The 23,305-nt window shown below is 39.1% G+C and overlaps 2 long non-coding RNA genes across 7 annotated transcripts in view; one reads left to right on the top strand and one right to left on the bottom strand.

Moving 5' to 3' along the window:
* Positions 1 to 3,535: 3,535 nt before the first annotated feature.
* LOC114209070 (uncharacterized) lies at positions 3,536 to 18,053 on the bottom strand. Of its 6 annotated transcripts, none has more exons than XR_015768773.1 (5): positions 17,879 to 18,053; positions 15,952 to 17,145; positions 15,192 to 15,453; positions 7,350 to 7,449; positions 3,537 to 4,045 (listed from the first exon to the last, which is right to left on the bottom strand). It is a non-coding gene; the product is annotated as an uncharacterized LOC114209070 (long non-coding RNA). The 6 variants fall into 6 exon arrangements; XR_015768772.1 differs by having other exon boundaries at positions 15,933 to 17,145; positions 17,879 to 18,052; XR_003609235.2 differs by having other exon boundaries at positions 3,539 to 4,045; positions 15,192 to 16,050; positions 16,987 to 17,145; positions 17,879 to 18,048.
* LOC148165041 (uncharacterized) overlaps positions 17,408 to 23,305 on the top strand; it is a 27,752-nt gene continuing 21,854 nt past the window's right edge. Inside the window, exon 1 of the long non-coding RNA XR_015768774.1 lies at positions 17,408 to 17,864. This is a non-coding gene — a long non-coding RNA (uncharacterized LOC148165041). The remainder of the gene's footprint in view (positions 17,865 to 23,305) is intronic.

Here is a 23,305-nt window from a genome sequence, read left to right as displayed (position 1 = left end):
CAGATGTGTGAGTAAGCCTATCTAAGATCAGCAGAACCTTCGAGCCAATCCCCCAACTGACTGCAGCCATATGGGCAATAAACTTGAATAACACTGTGGGTTTGTGGTCATTGTACAGCATTATTGTTGTGGCATTAGGCAATCGATAGCCTGATATACCAATATCTTATTAGCTAGTCTCTGAAGTTGAGCATTTCCAGGTTGGTTTCCATCTCCCTCCCCCCCCCCCGCCCTATAAGAAATCTGTCCATTTTGCTCATTATTTTCTTAGGAAGGAAATAACTGTCAGAGAGTAAAAATCTCAGGACATTACAAAATCCTTTCTAGATAGATAACTACCATGTGGTACGGTTTATGCGAGTGTCTCTTTTATTGTGTACTATTCTTGATCTTTGACATGTTCTATCTGTACATTTAATGTTTTCTAGTTTAACTCAGGTGAGGTCCAGTCCACACTGATTTAACTTCTATAGCAGTTACTATCTGTCCTACTTTGGTAGTTTTTATATGCTCCTGAGTTATTATTACTATTTTTATATGTATTTGTCGTTCTCTCTAACTAGACTGTACATTTCTTTAGGGCAATGCAAATATAGCACAATGCATAGGTCCTCAAATAAGTAGGTGATGGTACTATCTGATTTATGTGAATAATTTGAAAAATGAGTAGAAATTTTTGTTGGGTATAGTTTGGCTTTAACTAATTCCTTACAAGTCTATCCATAAAATAAGAAACCAAAAGGATCTTAATGGCATTGGAGAGATGGTAAGTGGGATTTATAGGGAGAGTTGTTCATGATGTTCAAGACTTCATTTTATTTATAGAAATAGAATCTGCATCTAGTTCTAAACTTTGGTAAATTCCATGGTGAGTAATGCTAATTAGTTAACCACAGAGGTTTGATGTTGTAGTGTAACACAGACTGTTCAGCTTAACACAGTAAATTGTTGTCTTCCTCCAGGGTCCTTTACTTATATAACGGCACAAATGCTATTTATAAATAACCACATGGACAGAGGACCTATACAGAGAAGCTCTTCTCTAATCAGAAAGGAATTTATTCGGTGGTATTCCACAAGTACAAAATATGTGTTTTCTGTGTTTTCCTGTATTTATACATTTGGATCAGAATAATGTCGAGGGGCTGACTACTTGAGAAAGGCTGAGATAAATCAGTGTTCACCTGGATTCAAGAGTGACAGTGTAAAGTGCTGTACAAGTCTCCGTGGAATGTTACCAGACAGATTTCTGGGGTGGTAATAACTCTGAATGGTCTGGGATGTGGAATTCTGTCTTCAAAGAGGATCTCTAAAAAATTTGTATTTTGATTGTAGAGTTCCATTGTGGTCTTTTGTCTTTTATTTTGTGAGACTAGATAGTCTCTGATGCTAGGTAAATTTGTAAGATAGCAAAAAGTTTGTTTGGGGTGGTTCCCTCAGTCTCTTACTCTTTGCCTTCCCTAGTCACATTTGCCCTTTCTCTCTTTTCATAGGAAATACTTTGATACTAAAGGCTAAATAAAGTTATGGAGTAGAGTGTTACCCCTGACAGTATTTTCGTTTTTGTCAGGGACCAAAGGCTTAAGCAAAGGCATATTCAGATGGAGGAAATATTTGGGGAGATAGCAAGTCTTTTGTGTGTGATAGATTGAATTGTTGGTCACAATTCTTAATTTCTCTGTAGTAACATATTATAGCTTTATATTTGCCCCATCTTCATGGTGGTGGAATGTATTTCTTCGCCCCTTAACTTTGGATTTGGCTGTGTGACTTGCTTTGGCAATGGGATGTTAGCAGGTATGGTAAGAGGGTAGGATTAAAACGCTTCTGCTTATTTGCACTGGTGCTCTTGTCCTGTCATCACTGTAAGAAGAATATCCCTGGGTAGTAGTCACTGCCCTCCCCAACTTGGCTCAGAATGGAACATTTAAAGTAGTGTCATCCTAAACAGCTGATAAATCCATGAGTGTGAGAATAAGTGATTATTGTTAAGCTCTTGAGTTTTGGGTGGTTTCTTATGCAGCATTATTGGCAATAACTGATAGTCTTTGCATCTTTAAAATTTGTTTCATTAAGCAGTTAATGGATAATACTTTTTCTTATTACAGAAATAGGCAACCTCCTTTTTTCCTACTGGCAATTTTAATTAGGGTTAAAGTTCAGGTGACAGTTGATATACTCCTATAGATTCCCTTAGAGCAGCCTGACTTTCACTCCTACTTTCGCTGTTACTCTGAGTAGGCACAAAAATTATTTTGGTTTCATTCCCATATATTCTCCTTTCTGTATTATAGGTTCTAATGCTTTAGCTAGTGCTCTGGAAGGTGCCCTGGGCAGGTGGGGAAGGTTAAGATGACCTAGCTCCAGTTTTTCCTGACTCTGTGTCAGGCTGAGCAGCTTCATTTTTATGTAGATATTTGATTTTCGTGTAAGATTTTGTTAGGAAAAGTATTTTTTTAGGAAATTGAATACTGTTGCTATAAACGTACTTGTACATTCGTACCATGGAATAATATTCATCAATATAAAGGAATGAACTATTGATACAACAACCTGGATGGATCTCAGGGGAATTATGCTGAGTGAAAAAAACTAATCTCAAAAGGTTACATACTGTATGGTTCTATTTAGGTAACATTTTTGAAACAAACTTACAGAGATGAAGAACAGCTTAGTGATGGCCAGGGTTTAGGGATGGGGGTGTATGTGGAGGTTGTGTGTGGCTCTAATGGGGTAGCATGAGAGAGCCTCTTGGTGATGGAACAGTTTTTTTTTTTGTTTTGTTTTGTTTTTTAAGATTTTATTTATTTGAGAGAGAGAGCATGAGCCAGGGGAGGGGCAAAAGGAGAGGGAGGTGGCTCTCAAGCAAACACCATGCTGAGCGCAGAGCCTAACCTGGGGCTCTTCATGATCCTGAACCCATGGCCTGAGCTGAAATCGAGAGTTGGACACTTAACCGACTGAGCCACCCAGATGCCCCAGTGATGAAATAGTTCTTGATTGTGGTGATGATCACATGAAACTATCCAGGTGATAAAATTGTGCACACATGTGAATGCGTGCGCACGCATACACACACACACAAATGTTTGTAAAACTTATAAAATCTGAATAATAAGTTGTGTGGATTTGTGTCAGTATCAGTTTCCCAGTTTTGATCCTATAATTGCATAAGATTACCATGGTAGGAAGCTGGATGAAAAATGCACAGGATCTCCCTGTACTTTTTTTTTTTTGGCTACTTCCTGTGAGTATATAAGTATTTCAGAATTAAAAGTTATGGATCAAAAGCAGTGCCATGTATCAGAGCTAATATTAGAGGAAAAGAAAGAATTCTTTGCTGTTATCAAGTGATTTATTTGAAAGAAATGAGTGAATATTGACATTTTATTGTGCAATTTATTCATCTTTGATAATCTGAGATGTTCCTTAGAGAAAAGTGAAAGTGACTAAAGAGTGTGTGTGTGTTTATTAAGTTCTATCTAATGGAATTTATTTAGAAGAGTCTCACAAAAGAGCCCATTTTTTTCTTTTTTTTTTCTTAAAGATTTTATTTATTTATTTGACAGAGAGACAGTGAGAGAGGGAACACGAGCAGGGGGAGTGGGAGAGGGAGAAGCAGTCTTCCCGCAAAGCAGGGAGCCCGATGTGGGGCTGAAGGCAGACGCTCAGCGACTGAGCCACCCAGGTGCCCCAGAAAAGCAGTATTTTCCAGATGGTTTGTAGTGTGTACTGACATAAAGGGGCCAGAAGTGGAAAAAAGGAAGACGGCAAGTGGGCCTGGAGTAATAAACAGATGAGGAGCTGCAGACACTGAAGCCCTTTGTGCTGACCTGTAGCTGTGCTCAGAGGCAGGGCTGCTCTACTGAAGAGATGTCACCTAACCGAAGGGCGTTTGGTTAACCAGACCTGCCGGCCGCTTGTCTGGAATCACCCGTTGTTGTAGCAGCACACGTGCCTGCCGGCAACTGCCACACACTGGGAGCCCCAGCCTTTCTTTTTCTTCAGCTTCTTCCGTTCCCTCCACTGCCTAACAGGAAGCCACCTGGCAAGAGAGTAGAAATACAGTTTGACGTCTCCCAGCCCCAAGATGTTCAGAATAGCACATAGAAGGGTAGGTAAAGTGAATTTATAACCAGTAACTGGCTCTCTCTAGGAAGAACTCAGAGGCTTGAGCACCGCCATAGAGGGAGGCCTTAGTTTTCCTCCTGTCTTTTGGGCCTTGGTTTTAACGCCTTTAGAACCACAGAATTGAATTGTTTATGCTCATTTTATGGCATGTTGTCCATGGAAATCATCATGCCCATTTTTCTTCTCCCTTTGTTACCCTTGTCACATATGTCTACCTTCCATACTTTTATGTAGATACATTGAAATTCTTGAAAGATATATAATGTTATTCATGGGTTAAATTTAAATAAAGGCTGTTGTACATTACTCTATTACACTCAGCCTTATGTTTTTAAAGTAGATCCATGTTGCTACATATAAATTTGGTTCACCATTTCTCATCGCATAGTATTTTTCCATATGTTTATATCACATTTTCTCTTATCTATTTTCCCGTTGATGGGCATTTAAGTTGCCTGCAACTGTTTTTCACACAATACTGCAATGAACAGCTTTATCCCTGTTTTATTATTCATCTGTTCAGAATTTCTGGGATATATACCCAGTGTGGCAGGCAGCCTTTAAAATGGTTCCCAGTGGTTCTTGCTTCCCGATATTCATGCGCTTTTTTAAATTCCTACTCTTTAATGTGGGCTGGACCAAGTGATTCTTTTCTAATGAATAAAATAGGGCAAGTGTGATGAGATGTCACTTCTGAATAGTTTACCAAAGATCTGTGACTTCTGTCTTGCTTGCCATTTCTCATTCTTCTCTGGGGGAAACAAGCTGCTATGTTGTGAACTGCCCTATGGAGAGGTCTGTGTGGTAGGGAACTTACATCTCTGGCCAACAGCTATGTGAGTAAACTTGGAAGCAGTTACTTCCCCATTTACTCTTGAGATAACTGTAACGCAGGTGACCCTTGACTGCAGTCTTTTGAGAAACCCAAACTCACAGATGTCTAGCCAAACCACATCTGGATTCCTGACCCACAGAAACTTTGAGATAATACGTGTTTGTCATTTTAAGCCTCTAAATTTTGGGGTAATTTGTTACACAGCAATAAGTAACTATACATCCAGGAACAAGATTGTAGGGTTATAGAATATATGCATACTTAACTAAGTACTGCCGGATTTCTTTCCAACAGAAATACTTGAGAGCTTGTTTCCTCACATTTTCACTAGCACTTGCTAATATCCTTTATATTTTGCCAACCTGATAGGTGTAAAGTGATATTTATATTTATTTGATGTATACTGTATTTCATTTCTTTTTTTGGTCAGTGCTTATTTCTTTCCTCTTTCTTGTGTTGATTTGAAGAAATGTGTAAATAGCCCTTGTTAGTTTCAGACATTACAAATATCTTCACTCATTTTATTATTTGTTAAATTTGCAAATGTCCTTCATTAAACAAATATTTAACTCTGATGTAGTTACGATCATAATTTATTTCTCCTTAAGGTTTGTGCTTCTCTAGATCTTGTTTAAGTAGGACCATTGATATCCATAATTTAGATTTTTTCAGTGAGTCTTTCCTCTAAAAACTCTTGGATGAATTGAAGTAGGTTTACAACTATGGAAAAAAATTCTTTTGTTGCCCATTTCATACAAATTTCCTTTGCTACACCACTGTCAAGTACTTATTTTGCACATAATGTGGTAACTTAACTCATCCACAAATCTGAATGAAGATGAGGTGTGACCATGTAGTAAGTGACCTGATTTAGGTTGATAGGGAAACCTAGAAGTAAATTGATACATTGGTCCCCAAGTTACAGAAACTATAAGATAAACTATATTGCAAAATATAGTTTCTGCTTGCTTTTAAAACAAATGTCCACCAGATGGCACCAGTGCACACTACGTACTTATAAAATCAGATGTACTGTTTTCATGCTTCTCTTAAAATCTGTTAAAAATGTATTGACCATGTAATTAAGGAGATAATTCTGACTCCCTACAAGTTAGTTGTCAAGAAACTTTTTCTGAGTCTCCAGGTTGGTTGGGTGAGGTGTTTTCCTCTGGAGTCCTGTAGCTAATAGCATTCACCTGATTGCTCTGTAATTATGTACTGGAGTCTATTTCTTCCATTTTATTTTATTTTTTTTTAATGCTTTTATTTAGTTGGGGGGGGAAACGGGCAGAGGCAGAGGGTGAAGCAGACTCCCTGCTGAGCAGGGAGCCCCACCCCTATTTCTTCCACTTAGGTAGAGATTGAGACATTTTTAGCCTCAGTATGCCCTAAATAATGAGGCTGTCATTTTTTTAGTAGTCACTAGGTTATGAGTTAAAGCCAGGTTTGGGAGAAGTGAAATCTAAAATGTAGATTTTACAATTTAAAGGTATCTTTCAATGCTTATAAATGCAAGTTTGGAGAACAAATGGAGATAAATATTTCATTGTTTTAATTTTATATATTGAATTGATAATGAAAAACATAGTTAACATTATTTGCCTCATTCACTGGACTGATCTAGAAATCCCATTTACTTTTGGGAAATAAACATGAGAAATGTATAGGCCTTGAAAAATAAATTTATGTATTAATATGTCCAAGGACCATAAAAGTGACTTCCAAGCAACAGTCTGGACTCCAAATATCAAACTTTCATACCATTTATCCTGAATGGCACTAATGAAATTCAGGCTCTGTGTCTGTGATGTCTAGGTGTCCTAGAAAAGTTTCTATGAGCTCCCTCTTTCTTGTGTTTGAAGAGATGATATTTTTTTCTGTGTTATTGATACATTTGAGATCGAGCAGGGACTGGAGTCAGCTCCCCTCAGTCCTGACTGCAAATCCCAGATTCCTTGATAGTGGAAACACTATGCCCCTTTGAGTAGCATATCTTGTAGGAATGCGGAAGCAGTATGCTTACCAAGGGGGAGACTTGACTAGGAAGACTGGTGAAGACCAAACCAGTCTATGCCAAGGTGGACTCCAGTGCTGACCTTTCACCAACTGTTTCCCTCATTTTAGTACGGAGTATCACACCCAGGAGTGGATTTAAACATGCTAATGAGATATGAGATGCATAAGGAAGCATGGGCTGTCCACTGTGCCTGTGCACCCAACTTTTGTATCTCTCTCCGCCCCTACGTGCTTAGCCGGCACTCCTCTCCTGCCTTAGCCTCTTTAAAAACTTTCCCTGGCCTTTGTTTGAGGAGTCAACCTGAAGGACCCTTTCCTTTGTGCTGTCTCCTTTGTGCTTGAGCATAGGCCCCAATAAAAGTCTTGCCTGAAATTCCTGCTTGGCTCCAGTCAATTTCGATTGCTTGGAGAGCCCAACGACCCAGGATGGTAACACATTGAGAGGTCCAGCCAAGCATCAGACTTTCCTGGAAAACATATCACCTGTGGCAGGTTACTTAGTATGCTTTCTCTAGTAAATCTTCTTTTTTAAAAAATGATCAATACCAATATTTCCCAAAGTGTGATTAGTGAAACCATAGTCTTCTTAGAAGCTATTTGGGAAAGAAAAGTGTTCTGTTTTAAAGTGTTCTCATATTTTCCTCTTCATTGGTCACATTGCCATGTTCAAAGATCTGTGACTTCTGTCTTGCTTGCCATGTCTCATTCTTGAAGCCCTATACTAATGATTCTCAGTAGAGTGGTACTGTCCCCTAGAGAAGGTTTTATAAATTATAAATTTGTGGGAGTGTTTTATTGTCATACTGATTGGCCTAGAGGTGATGGACACTAGCTAGCCTGCAGTGTACAGACAGTCCCACAAAATCATGAGTTGTCTCTTGCCCTCTGGGACTTCCTCTTATCCTTGTGGCCATGTAGCTGAAAAATCTGTTTTATAATTCGGGTAGGTCCTAGCTCTGTTTTACATATAAATACAAAGTAATTGTGATTTTTCTAATAGACACTGAATGTCTTAGGAGTACAATGACCATGTAAATCCAGGGAGGATTGTATTTTGTTTGGAGCTTTGCCAAGAATTATTTACTATTTTAGAAAAGCACATCATGAGCAAACACCACTTTTTGTATTGAGTACTGATACAGCACAACTCTGTAGCCTTGTTTGTGCTGTCATATTCACCATGATTCTCTCTACAAGTGTCTCACTACTATGTCTTTTGGGTTAGTTATTCTCAAGCATTTATGTATTAAAATACATATTTTATTGCTGGTGGTCCTTTTGGAAATCATTTATGTAGGATATGTCTATGAATTTTGTTTTAGGGTAGTAGGGAGGTGTTAACAAAGAAAATTTGTTTACAACAAAGGCATATTGGATCTAATCGGGTTGGGGATCACTATCCTAAGTAGAGAAATCTGGAGAATTTTCTTAACCCCGCATTTGCTAAATTAACTTGATAATAAGACCTTTTTTGTGTATAACTTGTTAACGTTAGGGAAAGCTATTCTAACGCAAACCCTGTCATTAATGTAACTTTTCATAGTACCTTATATTTCTCAAAATGCTTTCACATGCCTTATTACAACTTATTTTCACATTTTATGAGGTCTATAGCATAGGTCTTCTCATTCTGTAGATGCAGTAGAACAGGAGAATTCAGGTGACTCACCCCAGGACACTCAAAGGTGGGTGACAGAGCCACAGACAACAGGCCTGATTCCCTGATTCATGTCCTTTTTTTGCGTCTTATGGCTCTGAAAGTTTGCCAATCCTAGCACAGTCCTCTCTCCATCCGTCCATGCCTCCGTAGCCAGGAAGTAGGCACGAAAGAGGTGGAACTGCATCGTTGTGGCACTGGGGCAGGTGAGGCATTCCACACCAAGGGGGGGCCTGTCCAATCTGAAGCCTACCAGCTTATTTCCTGATTCCTACTTCTTGCTGCTTGCCTTTCAAGTTCATCACCTTTCTTGTATCACTAGATCAAAAGGGTGATGAAAGGAAAGGAGAGAAAGTGACTGCAGCTCACTGGTTAAAGCTAGCAGAAGGAATGTGGAATTTGTGATTCAGCATTGCTTTGTATTTGTTTTCTCATTTTCTTCTGTACTTCCCAGGGCTTCTGGTTGGTATTTGCATAACCGATGCTAGTTGAGATCACAGGCCTATAGGATGTCTGTTCTTAAAAGGAAATAATGGCAAACAGCTTTTACTGCATGTCAGACATCATTCTAGTACCTTATGTACATTAATTCATGTAAGCCTTACAAAAACTTTATGAAGTGGGTAATAGGATTATCTCCATTCAGATGAGGAAACTGAGGTGAAAGAGGGTTAAATCACTTATTCCAGGTTATATAACTAGTAAGTGGTGAAAAAGAGGTCAGTACTTGGCCCCAAGTCGTTCAGCTAGTAAGTGGCAGAACCAATTGGAATCTGCACAGTCTGGCATCAGAGAAAAGCTTATGGATTACCAAAGAGGAATGGACTGTGGTGTAGTCAGAACATGACCAGGTAGTCTTATGGTTTTCTTTTAGGATGAGGATTGCAAGGGGCACCTGGTTGCTCAGCTGGTAGAGCATATGACTCTTGAACTTGGGGTCATGAGTTCGAGCCCCACGTTGGGGATAGAGTTCACTTTAAAAAGATAATAAATAAATAAATTCGTAAACAGGATGACTTGTGAGAACTTTTATTGAGAATTTGTAATGAAGTTTGAGCTTTGTTTTATTTTATTTTTAAGATTTTATTTGAGAGAGGCGTGGGGGGCAGAGAGAGAAGCAGGCTCCCCACTGAGCAGGGAGCCCGATGCAGGGCTCAATCCTGGGACTCTGGGATCATGACCTGAGCCGGAGGCAGATGCTTAACCAACTGAGCCACCTGGGTACCTGAGCTTTGTTTTTAAATCTAAAAAGAGTGTCATGGTATAAGAGGTCTTACAAGAAACTCCCTACCTCTAAGTTTCTTTATTTAGGGGTCACAGTCTCTTAAATTCTATTAACATATCAAACCTCTGAGTTTTCTTTGGGTTCAACTGTTACATATATTCTTAAAAGACTAATGTATTAAACTGAGTGACAGAGAGACTTCGTCATTTTGAGCAAAACTAATGGAGTGAGACTAGAGCCTCCTGGCCAGCTACCATCTTTCTTTCCTTCCCTGTTCCTTTCCTCAGCTCTTTGGCGTTGCTGTGGCTGCACTCCAAATAATATCAGCAGCAAGGTCCACGAAAAATAGATTTAAAAAGAGGAGCAGGACATTTTTATTTGATGCTTGCTGCCAAGTTTCATTAAGCTGTGTTGCTTAATGAAGCTTGGCTTTCCATTTATCCCTCTGTGATTTTGTGTAAGTTTATTACCCATCCCAACATGTGGGCCAGTGCTTCTTTTCAAGCTTGTGCTAATTGATTACAGAGACCCGAGCCAGAACTTAGACAAGACAAAGCTGCAAGTGCAACACCAGGTGGCGAAGGGGGCACATATCCGGACTTGAGATGATGGTGAACATGCTGGTGACCAGAAGGGAGGTGTGCTGTGGGCCAGTGGGCATTCCCTGACAGAGTGCCTTCTTGCTCAGGGGTGGGCACCGGGCACTTTCCATGTAATGGCAAACAGTTAAAGATTTCACTGGCATCCTTCCTGATTCCGGAATTAAGATTTTTTTTTTTAAAGATTTTATTTATTTGACAGAGATACACAGCGAGAGAGGGAACATGAGCAGGGGGAATGGGAGAGGGAGAAGCAGGCTTCCTGCTGAGCAGGGAGCCTGATGCGGGGCTCGATCCCAGGACCCTGGGATCATGACCTGAGCTGAAGGCCCACGCTTAACAACTGAACCATCCAGGCGCCCCTGAATTCAGATTTTAAAATAAGGCAATATATGGATTTTTTTACAAGTCCAAATTGTGATGAATTGTTCCTCAGGACTCCCTAAACAAGCATGTCCTATCTACCCTAAACATACACTTATCCAAATTGTGACTTCAGACAAGCCTGATACAAAGATCATTTGTTTTACATTCCTCTGAACACATACAAAAGGGAGCATACAGAATAAAGGTATTATTTGTTTCAGATGCTACCACAAGACATTTTCATAAAGTATGTGGTAGGTATTAAGAAGTTAGGTGTTTTGAATGCTGAGCATAGGAGTTTGTTACCAGAGAAATATCAGATGGAAAGCAACTCACAGATGAAATCTGGAAATAGCTAAGTAAAATGAGTGGATCACAGTGCTTTTCTCGGTGGCCACACGGCCAGGATTAAGAAACCATGGAATTGGAAATTCTTGGGCTTGACTCCTGATTTGCTGTGAAACAGTGGGAGGTCCAGGTAGCTTCTCTGTTAGTGTCTTACTCACCCATCTTACCAGGGATAATGAGCATTATATACAATGATGAATGGGAAAGTATCTTGAAAACTGAAACTTACGTACTATTAAAGAGGCTGTTGTTACTCATCAATTCTAGTTCATAATAGAGATAATTTAAATGAGGCTCATTTTTCCTTTGCGAATGGATTCTTTCCTCTATTATGATAATACTATTGATAATGTTTATTTATTTTAAAGATTTTATTTTTTTAAGTAACTTCTCATGGGGCTCTACACACAACATGGGGCTCAAACTACAACCTTGAGATCAAGAGTTGCATGCTCCATCGAGTCAGCCAGGCACCCCCCAACTTTTTTTTTAAGATTTTATATTTTTAAGAAAATCATGAATGAAAGAAGAGAGATCACAACCAACACCAAAGAAATACAAACCATTATAAGAACATATTATGAGCAACTCTATGCCAGCAAATTAGATAACCTGGAAGAAATGGATGCATTCCTAGAGATGTATCAACTACCAAAACTGAACCAGGAAGAAATAGAAAACCTGAACAGACCTATAACCACTAAGGAAATTGAAACAGTCATCAAAAATCTCCCAACAAACAAAAGCCCAGGGCCAGATGGCTTCCCAGGGAAATTCTACCAAACATTTAAAGAAGAATTAATACCTATTCTTCTGAAACTGTTCCAAAAAATAGAAATGGGAGGAAAACTTCCAAACTCGTTTTATGAGGCCACCATTACCTTGATCCCCAAACCAGACAAAGACCCCATCAAAAAGGAGAATTACAGACCAATATCCTTGAAGAACATGGATGCACAAATTCTCACCAAAATACTAGCCAATAGGATCCAACAGTACATTAAAAGGATTATTCACCACGACCAAGTGGGATTTATCCCTGGGCTGCAAGGTTGGTTCAACATCCGCAAATCAATGTGATAGAATACATTAACAAAAGAAAGAACAAGAACCATATGATCCTCTCAATAGATGCAGAAAAAGCATTTGACAAAGTACAGCATCCTTTCTTGATCAAAACTCTTCTGAGTATAGGGATAGAGGGTACATACCCAATATCAAAAAAGCCATCTATGAAAAACCCACAGCAAATATTCTCAATGGGGAAAAACTGAGAGCTTTCCCCGAGGTCAGGAACGTGGCAGGAATGTCCACTATCACCACTGCTATTCAACATAGTATTAGAAGTCCTAGCCACAGCAATCAGACAACAAAAAGAAATCAAAGGCACCCAAATCGGCAAAGAAGAAGTCAAACTCTCACTGTTTACAGATGATATGATACTGTATGTGGAAAACCCAAAAGACTCCACCCCAAAACTGCTAGAACTCATACAGGAATTCAGTAAAGTGGCAGGATATAAAATCAATGCACAAAAGTCAGTGACATTCTTATACACCAACAACAAGACAGAAGGGAGAGAAATTAAGGAGTCGATCCCATTTACAGTTGCACCCAAAACCATAAGATACCTAGGAATAAATCTAACCAAAGAGGCAAAGGATCTGTACTCAGAACTAACTATAAAATACTCATGAAAGAAATTGAGGAAGACACAAAGAAACGGACAAATGTTCCATGCTCATGGATTGGAAGAACAAATATTGTGAAGATGTCAATGCTACCTAGAGCAATCTACACATTCAATGCAATCCCTATCAAAATACCATCCACTTTTTTCAAGGAAATGGAACAAATAATCCTAAAATTTGTATGGAACCAGAAAAGACCCTGAATAGCCAGAAGAAGGTTGAAAGAGAAAAGCAAAGCTGGTGACATCACAATTCTGGACTTCAAGCTCTATTACAAAGCTGTCATCATCAAGACAGTATGGTACTGGCACAAGAACAGACACATAGATCAATGGAACAGAATAAAGAGCCCAGAAATGGACCCTCAACTCTATGGTCAACTAATCTTCGACAAAGCAGGAAAGAATGTCCAATGGCAAAAAGTCTCTTCAACAAATGGTGTTGGGAAAATTGGACAGCCATATGCAGAAGAATGAAATGGACCATTTCCTTACACCACACACAAAAATAGACTCAAAATGGTTGAAAGACCTCAATGTGAGACAGGAGTCCATCAAAATCCTAAAGGAGAACACAGGCAGCAACCTCTTCGACCTCAGCTGCAGCAACTTCTTCCTAGAAATATCGCCAAAGGCAAGGGAAGCAAGGGCAAAAATGAACTATTGGGATTTCATCAAGATAAAAAGCTTTTGCACAGCAAAAGAAAGTCAACAAAACCAAAATGGTGAGCATGCTGGTGACCAGCATGTGTGCCATGGGCCAGTGTTTCTTCCTAGAAACATCGCCAAAGGTAAGGAAAACAAGGGCAAAAAGGAACTATTGGGACTTCATCAAGATGAAATGTCCTTTGCTCATCAAAGGAAACAGTCAACAAAACCAAAAGACAACCGACAGAAGGGGAGAAGATATTTGCAAATGACATATCAGATAAAGGGCTAGTATACAAAATCTATAAAGAACTTCTCAAACTCAACACCCAAAGAACAAATAATCCAATCAAGAAATGGGCAGAAGACATGAACAGACATTTTTCCAAAGAAGACATCCAAATGGCAGCAGACACATGAAAAAGCGCTCAACATCGCTTGGCATCAGGGAAATCCAAATCAAAACCTCAGTGAGATACCACCTCACACCAGTCAGAATGGCTAAAATTAACAAGTCAGGAAATGACAGATGTTGACAGGGTTGCAGAGAAAGGGGAACCCTCCTACACTGTTGGTGGGAATGCAAGCTGGTGCAACCACTGTGGAAAACAGTATGGAGGTTCCTCAAAAAGTTAAAAATAGAGCTACCCTATGACCCAGCAATTGCACTACTGGGTATTTACCCCAAAGATACAAATGTAGGGATCTGAAGGGGTATGTGCACCCTGATGTTTATAGCAGCAATGTCCACAATAGCCAAACTATGGAAAGAGCCAAGATGTCCATTGACAGATGAATGGATAAAGAAGATGTGTATATATATATATATATATATATATACACACACACAGTGGAATATAATGCCGCCATCAAAAGGAATGAAATCTTGCCAGTTGCAACGACATGGATGGAACTGGAGGGTATTATGCTGAGCAAAATAAGTCAATCAGAGAAGGACATGTATCATATGACCTCACTGTAATGAGGAATTCTTAATCTCAGGAAACAAACTGAGGGTTGCTGGAGTGGTGGGGGGGTGGGAGGAATGGGGTGGCTGGGTGATAGACATTGGGGAGGGTATGTGCTATGGTGAGTGCTGTGAATTTTGTAAGACTGTTGAATCACAGACCAGTACCTCTGAAACAAATAATACATTATATGTTTAAAAAAAAAAAAAGGTAGCATGAGGAGAAGAATGAAGGGGGGGAAATCGGAGGGGGAGATGAACCATGAGAGACTATGGACTCTGAGAAACAAACTGAGGGTTCTAGAGGGGAGGGGGGTGGGGGGATGGGTTAGCCTAGTGGTGGGTATTAAAGAGGGCACGTACTGAATGGAGCACTGGGTGTTATATGCAAAGAATGAATCATAGAACACTACATTAAAAACTATGATGTATGGTCATTAACATAACAAAATAATACATTAAAAATATATATATAAAAAAAGAAAGTAAAAATGAAATGTTTTGGAATGTAAGCCTTTGTCTGCATTCCTGATTAGTGCCTGAACATAAAGTTTCTAGAAGTAAAATTATTAAGTCAATCTTAAGATATGCATTGCTATGTAACATGTTCTCAAAACTTAAAATCCAGTCACTTAAAACAGTAACAGTCCTTCATTTGCATACAGTTTTGCCATTTGGGGACAGTTTGTCTTGGTACACGTGACGTTACCTGGCTGGGGTAGCTTGACTGGGCTGGAGGATCTAGTGCCTCTGTAAGTCTCACATGATGGACAGGTTGGGCTGGCTATTGGCTGGGACCTTTGTTCTGCTCCAGGTGGGCTTCTCCACTGGATTCCAGAGGGAGAGGTGGAAGCTGCCAGTCCATTTATAGGCTGGACCTGAAACTGGGAGAGTCTCTTCCAGCATGCTCTCTTGGTCAGAGCAGTCACAGGCCAGTTTCCAGAGGGTGGCAAAATAGACCACATCTCTTTCTGAGGGAAGTGACAAAGCATTTTTGGTCATGTTTTTGATCAATATAAGTTTTACTTACCTAACATGTCCGCAGGAACCTAGGAGATAATATGATCTATTAATTATCTTCATCTTGGAGGGACCAAAGAAGATTTTAGATAACCTTATCAGAACAGAAATGAATGAATAAAATTGTGTCTTCATCCCTTAATTTTCTCATTATCTCTAGCTATCTGGTGGGCAAGCCCCTTAACCTCTCTGAGCCTATTTTCCTAACTGCAAAATGGGGATAATAGTAGGTATACTGTGAGTCTTCGAGAAGATGTTTATGAGGGGCCTAGCATAGGCAGAGCCTGGAATGTAGTGGGCACCATCATTAACCTATTATGATCTTCCTCATGAGCCAAGAAAGACCTTACTGTCAGAATATCAGAGTCAGTTCTCTGAATGGCTTCCCAGGCCAGGATTTGGGTTGCGTGAATGCTGCTTTTCAGCTCACCTCAGTGTCCATTACTCACAGGTAGGTGTTTCCATATCGTGTGTTGCCCTGTGCTGCAAATCAGGTGCAGGTTCCATATGACACACCACTCTTGTCAGGCCACGGCTGGAGCAAATATCTGTGGGATACTATGATATACTCCTTTGAGAATAACCCTTTGGGAGCTTCTCAGAGCAATCTGGTGTCCATTCTTAATACTCTCAGAGTTCCATGTTTGTATTATGACTAATAATAATTCTTACTTGTATGGCACTTGACAGTTTCCACAGAAATTTTATGTGTTTTTTCTCACAGCTGTTCACAGCTATCCTTAAAGGCCTACAGGGCAGGTCATTTTATTTCCCTTTTATGCATGAGGAAGTCAAAGCTTGGAGGGCTTATGACTTCCGAAGTTACAAACCTAGTAAGTGCCAGGCCCAGTACCAGACGGCTCCTATAGGCCCCATCCAGAATTTTCCCATTAGGTAGTATGCTGCCTAATTCTCCACCAAGGACATTTTAGCAGGTGGCTCTAGGATGAGATGTATACAATGGATGTTTTTTCCCCGTCTTCCCTTAAATGGGGGGGGAGAGTGTCATAGTCAATGTGGACTCTAGAATCATTGTGTACATTTGGATCCTGGCTCCATCTCTTGTTAGTTGTGTTGTGGGAAGTTATTTTACCACTCTGTGCCTCAGTTTCTCCATATATAAAGTGAGAATAATATGGGTACCTAACTCATAGGAGTATTAGAGATTTATTTATTTATCTATTTAGAAGTTTTTATTTATTTTAGAGAGAGAGTATGAGTGGGGTGGGGGGAGGGCCAGAGGGAGAGGCAGACTCCCTGCTGAGCAGAAAGCCTGACACAGGGCTGCATCCCAGGACCCAGAGATCATGACCTGAGCTGAAGACAGATGCGTATCCAACTGAGCCACCCAGGCACCCCAGGAGTATTGGAGATTTAAATGAGACCATCTACGAAAAACACTAACACAAAGCCTGGCACCCAAGTGAACATTTAACTAAAGCCCCTGTTCTTACTTGGTGTGATCAGAGAAAGTGAGAGCTTACCTTCTATCCAAATGTTTGCATTGCTGGCCTTTCACTGTGCCTTGGACTTCAGGCACTGGTTTCAGGTGGGCTCTGTTGTGTGAAAGAACTCTCTTTCATAAGCATCCACACTGCACTGAGCACCCTTGGCCCCATTATCATGGTTTTTCAGATTTGGCCCTGAGTGGGTGAAGCACAAGACAGGTAAGTATCGATTCTTTCCAAAAAAGTAAAAATAAAAAATAAAAAATCAGCCATAACCCCTGCTAATATTTTGGTGTATTCCTTGACAATCTTGTATAATCTTTAAGAAACTGGAATTGAAGGAGAATAGAATATGCTACTCCCAAAAATGCCCCTTTCGCATATTGATTATTTTGAATTAAAGTTATTTCAAAGACAGCTGGTGCAAGAAGGACACTCTGATGCTCCTTTGTCCCCCTGAAAGCAGGAAATAAATCTCCCATGTGAAAGATACTCTACCCTGTAGCAAAAGAGTAGAGGGCACTCTTATCACTAAAGATAGGGAATTTAGGGCCAAGAAGACTATATTAACAAAACTTGTTACTTCTTCACTAATTTAATACCCCAAGCCCAAACCCCTTTATTTTGTCAATTCTTTACAAAGTTATTGTTTCCTTGTCTGAAAGATATAAAAGCTGCCTGCTTTGGTCACCTCTTTGAGTCTCATATTTTTTATGGGGCTCTCATCCGTACAAAATCAAATTTGTTTTTCTCCTGTTAACTGGTCTTATGTCAATTTAGTTATTAGGCCAAAGAACCTAGAAGGGAAGAAGGAAAAAGATTTTCACCCCTGCAGTTTTGGTGCCCAATGTGGAGCTCTCCACTGGCTGCAGCAGCTCAGAGATCCTGGGACCTCTGACAGGAGCCCACAGAAGGTAAGAATTCTTACCATGTCCAGATGTCTCCCAGTTCTCTGCCTGCAAGTTCTGCTGGAAGCAGTGGTGAGAGTTCTTTTTCTAAATTTAGATTAGCAGGAGAAAATATTTGTGTGCACTAGTCCCTTGGGTAGAGCAACTCTGGTAAAGGTTTGTTATGAGTACTCTTGTTTTCTATTGATCGCTTTCCTCCCAGAGACCGTCATCGTTTTCTTTTGTCTCTGTCTTTTGTGTCATTTGTCATAACAAAGAAAACCACAGAGTGCAACACAGGCATGGGTCCTATAAACCTATTGTTTGAGCCAGCCTCACAGACTGGTGAGTTCACGGTTCTCAACAGACCAGCATCTATTTAGAGAAGCTTTGCTGTGAGTCCCCTGTGTAAAAACTGGATGAAGTTTTTCTTTCATCTTGTTCTATGTCTTGAGAGCTTAGCTTTGTAACTAGTGAGAATATTCTCTCAGATTTCTGCCAGCCAGAAGATGTACACACCAGCTTGCTTTTGGTGGCCAGTTGAATAGATGATGGTTCTAAAAAACAAAGTTACAAACAGCACTTTCTTTGTCTGGCTGTGCCAGTTCTTAGGGGAGTTTGTTGCAAAAGTTTCCAGCCCATAAAGGACCTTTATTGTCTCAACCTTTATTGTCTTAATGGTGCTGGAAAAGTCCCATTCAGGAGCACCTGCCTAGGTCTGTACCTGGAGGCATCTCATGTTCTCATGGGAAACTGGAGACACCATTTTCATTACACCATTCTCACTGCCTGTGACCACGAGTCTTTGCTTTCATAGGGTAACCGGGAGTGAACTTTCTGAACTTTCTGGTGCTGGATCTTTTGTACTCTCTTTTGGGACACCATTTACGTCTTGTGTGCCATAAAAGGGTTCTTGGTTTGAGTCAATACTGAGATTAATATAAGATCCTACTTATCAATGATGGGTCCTTTGAATTGGAAAAGCTTCTGTATTTGAAAAATATTTAAGAGAGCTCTCATTCTGAACAGTTGTCATTTTGGTACCTATGGAAAGATCAAATTAAAAAGTGGATTCAAAGGAGTATAATGGCTAGCCTTTGGGACTAACAGGATGAAGGAACAGAAATTAGACTTAGAAAAAAGTTAAAATCCACATTCAACATAAATTCCCCTTCTGAAAATCTAGCCCCATTTCCTCAGCGAATTCCCTTAGCTCCCCAAACTCTTCCTCCTTCCCCAGAAAATCCCTTAAACACCTAGCTGCCTGTTTTAACTTCCCTTTCCCTACAAGATTTACAGATGGCACTCCAGCCTAATCTCTAGGCCCAGGCTATATGGGTTACTCAGGTAAATGCTGAAAGCCAGGAAGTGTATTTAGCAGTAGCACCAGGAAGTAAATTTAGCAGACTTGTTTTGCTGTCCCTTCAAACTGCTCCTACTTTCCAGGTCTCTATAATCAGGCTCTGACAGTCTTAGGCCTTTCTCTGCAATATCGTTTGCAGATGTAATCCGGAACCCTCCAGCCCCACCTGAAGAATTCATGTCCTCTGGAAAGCAACAGATCTTTTAAACTATAAAGCCCTTTTACCTCCACTTTCAGAAGATACTACCAAATTTAGAGAGGAATTAGATTAGTGGCTAGGGGCACCTGGGTGGCTCAGTCAGTTGAGCATCAGACTCTTGGTTTTGGCTCAGGTCATGCATGATCTCAGGCTTGTGGGTTGGAGCCCCACATCTGCTCTGGCTCAGTGGGGAGACTGCTTTCCCTCTCCCTCTGCCCCTCCCCCCCATCTTACACATGTGCTCACTCTCTTGCTCTCTCTCTGATATAAATAGGTAAATCTTAAAAAAAAAAAATTAGTGGCCATTTACAACCCCACTCACAAGGACCTTGATTAGCTGCAAGGATATTCTTCCCACCCTTGATTATACTGTAGTTAACAGACAGATCAGATGGCCCCCTGGAGAAAACCCCCTCTCAAAGAGGAAACACATGACCAGAATTTCTCTCAGGCCCTCCTACAAATGATCAGGAAATAGAACAGCTGGAGGCTGATGTTCAGGGGCTGATAGAAGATGCCATAGAACTTTCCCCCCTAAGGGGAACTGGTCTGAGTTTGAATTGTACATTCAGAAAGAAGGAGAGCATCCAAAGGCCTTTGTTGAATGCTTTATACAGATTTTTCAAAGGCATACTGCACTGAAGCTCCAGAACATAGAAATCTTTTAGTTTCTCTCTTGGTAGGAAAATTTATCCCTGATGTAATAAAAAGGCAAATTCAAAATAGTGTGAACGGGTGTGCTAGTCAACCTCTAAGCATTATAATGGGAGAAGCTACCCAATTCTTTGAAGAAAGCTATCAGGAATGCAGGAGAAAATAAAGGAGTTGAAATTGACAATTCTTCATTTGCAACTTGAATCTTTAAAGAAACAAAAGCATAACTCTGATAACAACTTAAAGTCTGCAGAGAGCCTTTCCTATTTGCCTCCAGACATTTTCAAATGTAAAAAATCAGGCCCTTGGAAACACATTTGTCCTGCTCTTAAAAAAAAAAAAAGAGAAAAATTTAAATAGTAATTACCTTAGACTTCAGGTAAAAATTTGCATTCTTTCTCTGTCCCTTGAGGTGTAAGTCTTACCATGTCTTTGAAATATAAACACCATCAGAGATAACGAAAATACTGTCTACAATCACGAGAAACTGAAGGAAAAAAGTGTGTGTGGGAGGCTTTTAAAAATACAATCTGCTTTGAAATCTCTCTTGCTCAAACTCTAGTCTACAGCTTTCATAAGATTATTTGTCAAAGGCAAATACAAATCTTAAAAGTCTTCTCCACAAATAGTAAAAAATTTAGCCATATGAGTGGGTAAACTTAACTTATTCCAACTGCCAGAAACACAATTTGGATTCAACTGTTACTTGTAAACTTGTGAGTTTTATATTATTGTATTTGATTCATGGCTAACATTTTAGAATGAAAGCTCTAAGGTCTCAGTTTGTATCTGCCTGTGTGTTTATGTACGTTTATATATGTATGTTATAAATGTGTGATTTATTTTTCCAACCTCCAAATGGTATTTCCAAAATTAATTTGTAGTAAAGCCCTATTAAACTAGCTTAAAGAAAGATGAGCACTTATCAAATTAAATATTTCAAAACTCTCAGAAGTATAATAGAAGTCAACCCAAGTGCTTTCAAGTTCATGTCATCTAGGATAACCTTTAGTAAATAAAGGCTAGTTTAAGTTAGTTGGTTTAATCAAAATAGGAATGTCTTTAGAGTTGTTGGCATTTAAAAACAGTTAATGGCATTCTACCTAGGTTTACTTAAAGTCAAATAAGTTCATATTATCTCTGTTATAAAATTTGTCAGCAGGAAAAATAACTTAAGATAATGGCTAGCTGCTTTAATATCTCATGAAATTTTGAGTAATCTAATATGATTATTAAGAACAAATGAATTAGGGGCACCTGGGTGGCTCAGTCAGTTGAGTGTTGGACCTTGATTTCGGCTCAGGTCAGGGTCATGAGATCAAGCCCCAGGTGGGGCTCCATACTCAGTGCAGAGTCTGCTTGGGATTCTCTCTCTCCCTCTGCTCCTTTCCCCGCTCACGTGCGTGCTCTCTCAAATAAATAAATAAAATCTTTAAAAAAATGAACAAGTGAATTAAATAAATGCAAGCAAGATAAAAATTTTTAAGTGAATTTTTCAACAATAATTATTTTTTATGATATGTCTACTTAAAAGTTTCCCAAATCTCTGTGGTGACTTTTACCTTCAGAGGTTTGCTAAGTTAAGTTAAATGATGGAAATTCCTTGAATATCTAGGTCATTTTTAAGTAAGATAAAATACAGAAACATTAATTATTGAACATAGGTTTATCAACTTTTGACTTCTTATTGCAGAGAAACTAAACATATTTGGATCTGTCAGTCAACATGTCTTGTGCCACATTAAAAAAATTGTACTGTAAGAAAACATATGTTTCTAGAGGTTATGAAGTACATTAATGGGTTTACCAATCTATAGAATACTGGTATAAGAGTTCACAATTGCATACCAGAAATTAAGGTTTCTAACAGTTAAGAATTCTGGGTGGCTCAGATGGTTGGGCGTCTGCCTTCAGCTCAGGTCATGATCCCAGGGTCCTGGGATCGAGTCCCGCGTCGGGCTCCCTGCTCCTTGGGAGCCTGCTTCTCCCTCTGCCTCTCTCTCTCTCTCTCTTTCATGAATAAATAAATAAAATCTTAAAAAAAAAAGAATTCTAATTAATATATGAGATAGTAAGGGACACAACACTATGCAAGCAAAGTAAGATGTGTTTGGGCTCAGAGAAAGTATGAGATATGGAGATGTATTTTTGTTAAGGGAAAAATAATATAATGCTGATCATTTGAGAGAGAGAGAGAAATAGAGAAAGAATTTTTCTTGTGTGGTCATGCTAGCTAAAATAGTACAAATTTATTATAAGCATTTTTTAAAATAAGGTATTTATGGAAACAAAAACTCAATTTTCTTTCATCTGCTAAAAGGACAGTTTTCTTGGACTGTTAGTCCCCTCTTGATAAGATTGTGGAAGGTGTTTCTTTATCCTTTGAGTAATCTGCCTAGAAGGCAAAGATTTTGTGTTTTGTCAAAATAATTTCCTGTGCTTCGTGTTCCCTTTATCAGGTCTTTGATTACTTAAGAAGACAGTCTTTTCTATTAAAATAACTAATTTTTTTTTCTACTGTGTAACTTTCTGTATTTTCCTGCAAAGTTTTTGGTTGTCACTTTTGTTAAGTGGATAACTTAGTATTGTTTCACAGTAACCTGTGATTTATTAATCAAGTTTTTAAAACCTATTAACATTTTTGACAAATGTCCCCACAAATCAAATTCTAAATGAAGTCTTTTCAGCCTTGAACTTACTTTGGGATTTTGCAGAGGGTCCCTGGACCGTCTTGAAAGATTTATTCTCTCTCCTTGTAAAAAGGGATGAAAAACTAATTAGGCTTATTTGATATGTTAAATTACATGGGAAAGCATTATTAAATCAGAAGTGATGCTAAACCTTTTTTGGGTTGTATTTGTGTGACTATATATTGTTATGTGTTCAAAAAATTGTATAAAATTCCTAAAAATCTGATATATAACATTACTAGTCATAAATGCATTTATCACCTTAAAATGTTGTGTGTCACAGACTAACCAAATTTCCTTGTTAATTGCTTCATAAAGAATTCTCATCAGATCTTTCACTACGGCCTTTGTAAAGTCTTCTGTCGTTTCATAAAATTCCTTATGAAAAGTTCCAGCAAAACAGACTTTAAAAGAGTCCATATAGTTAATCACTAGTCTTGCTGACCTTATGTAAATAATCAGACCAAAGTTATTAATACTAGACTTATTTGCGAACAAATTAATCTTGATTTGATTATCTCTGATAGAAATGGGGTTACCTATAGAGAGAAAAATGATATTT

The sequence above is a fragment of the Eumetopias jubatus genome, unplaced genomic scaffold (assembly GCF_037043125.1).
Source record: "Eumetopias jubatus isolate StellerSeaLion01/CBP00866 unplaced genomic scaffold, mEumJub1_p1.0 scaffold_1, whole genome shotgun sequence".
NCBI classification, from domain to species: domain Eukaryota; kingdom Metazoa; phylum Chordata; class Mammalia; order Carnivora; family Otariidae; genus Eumetopias; species Eumetopias jubatus.
This window is presented reverse-complemented; position numbering and strand designations above follow the sequence as displayed.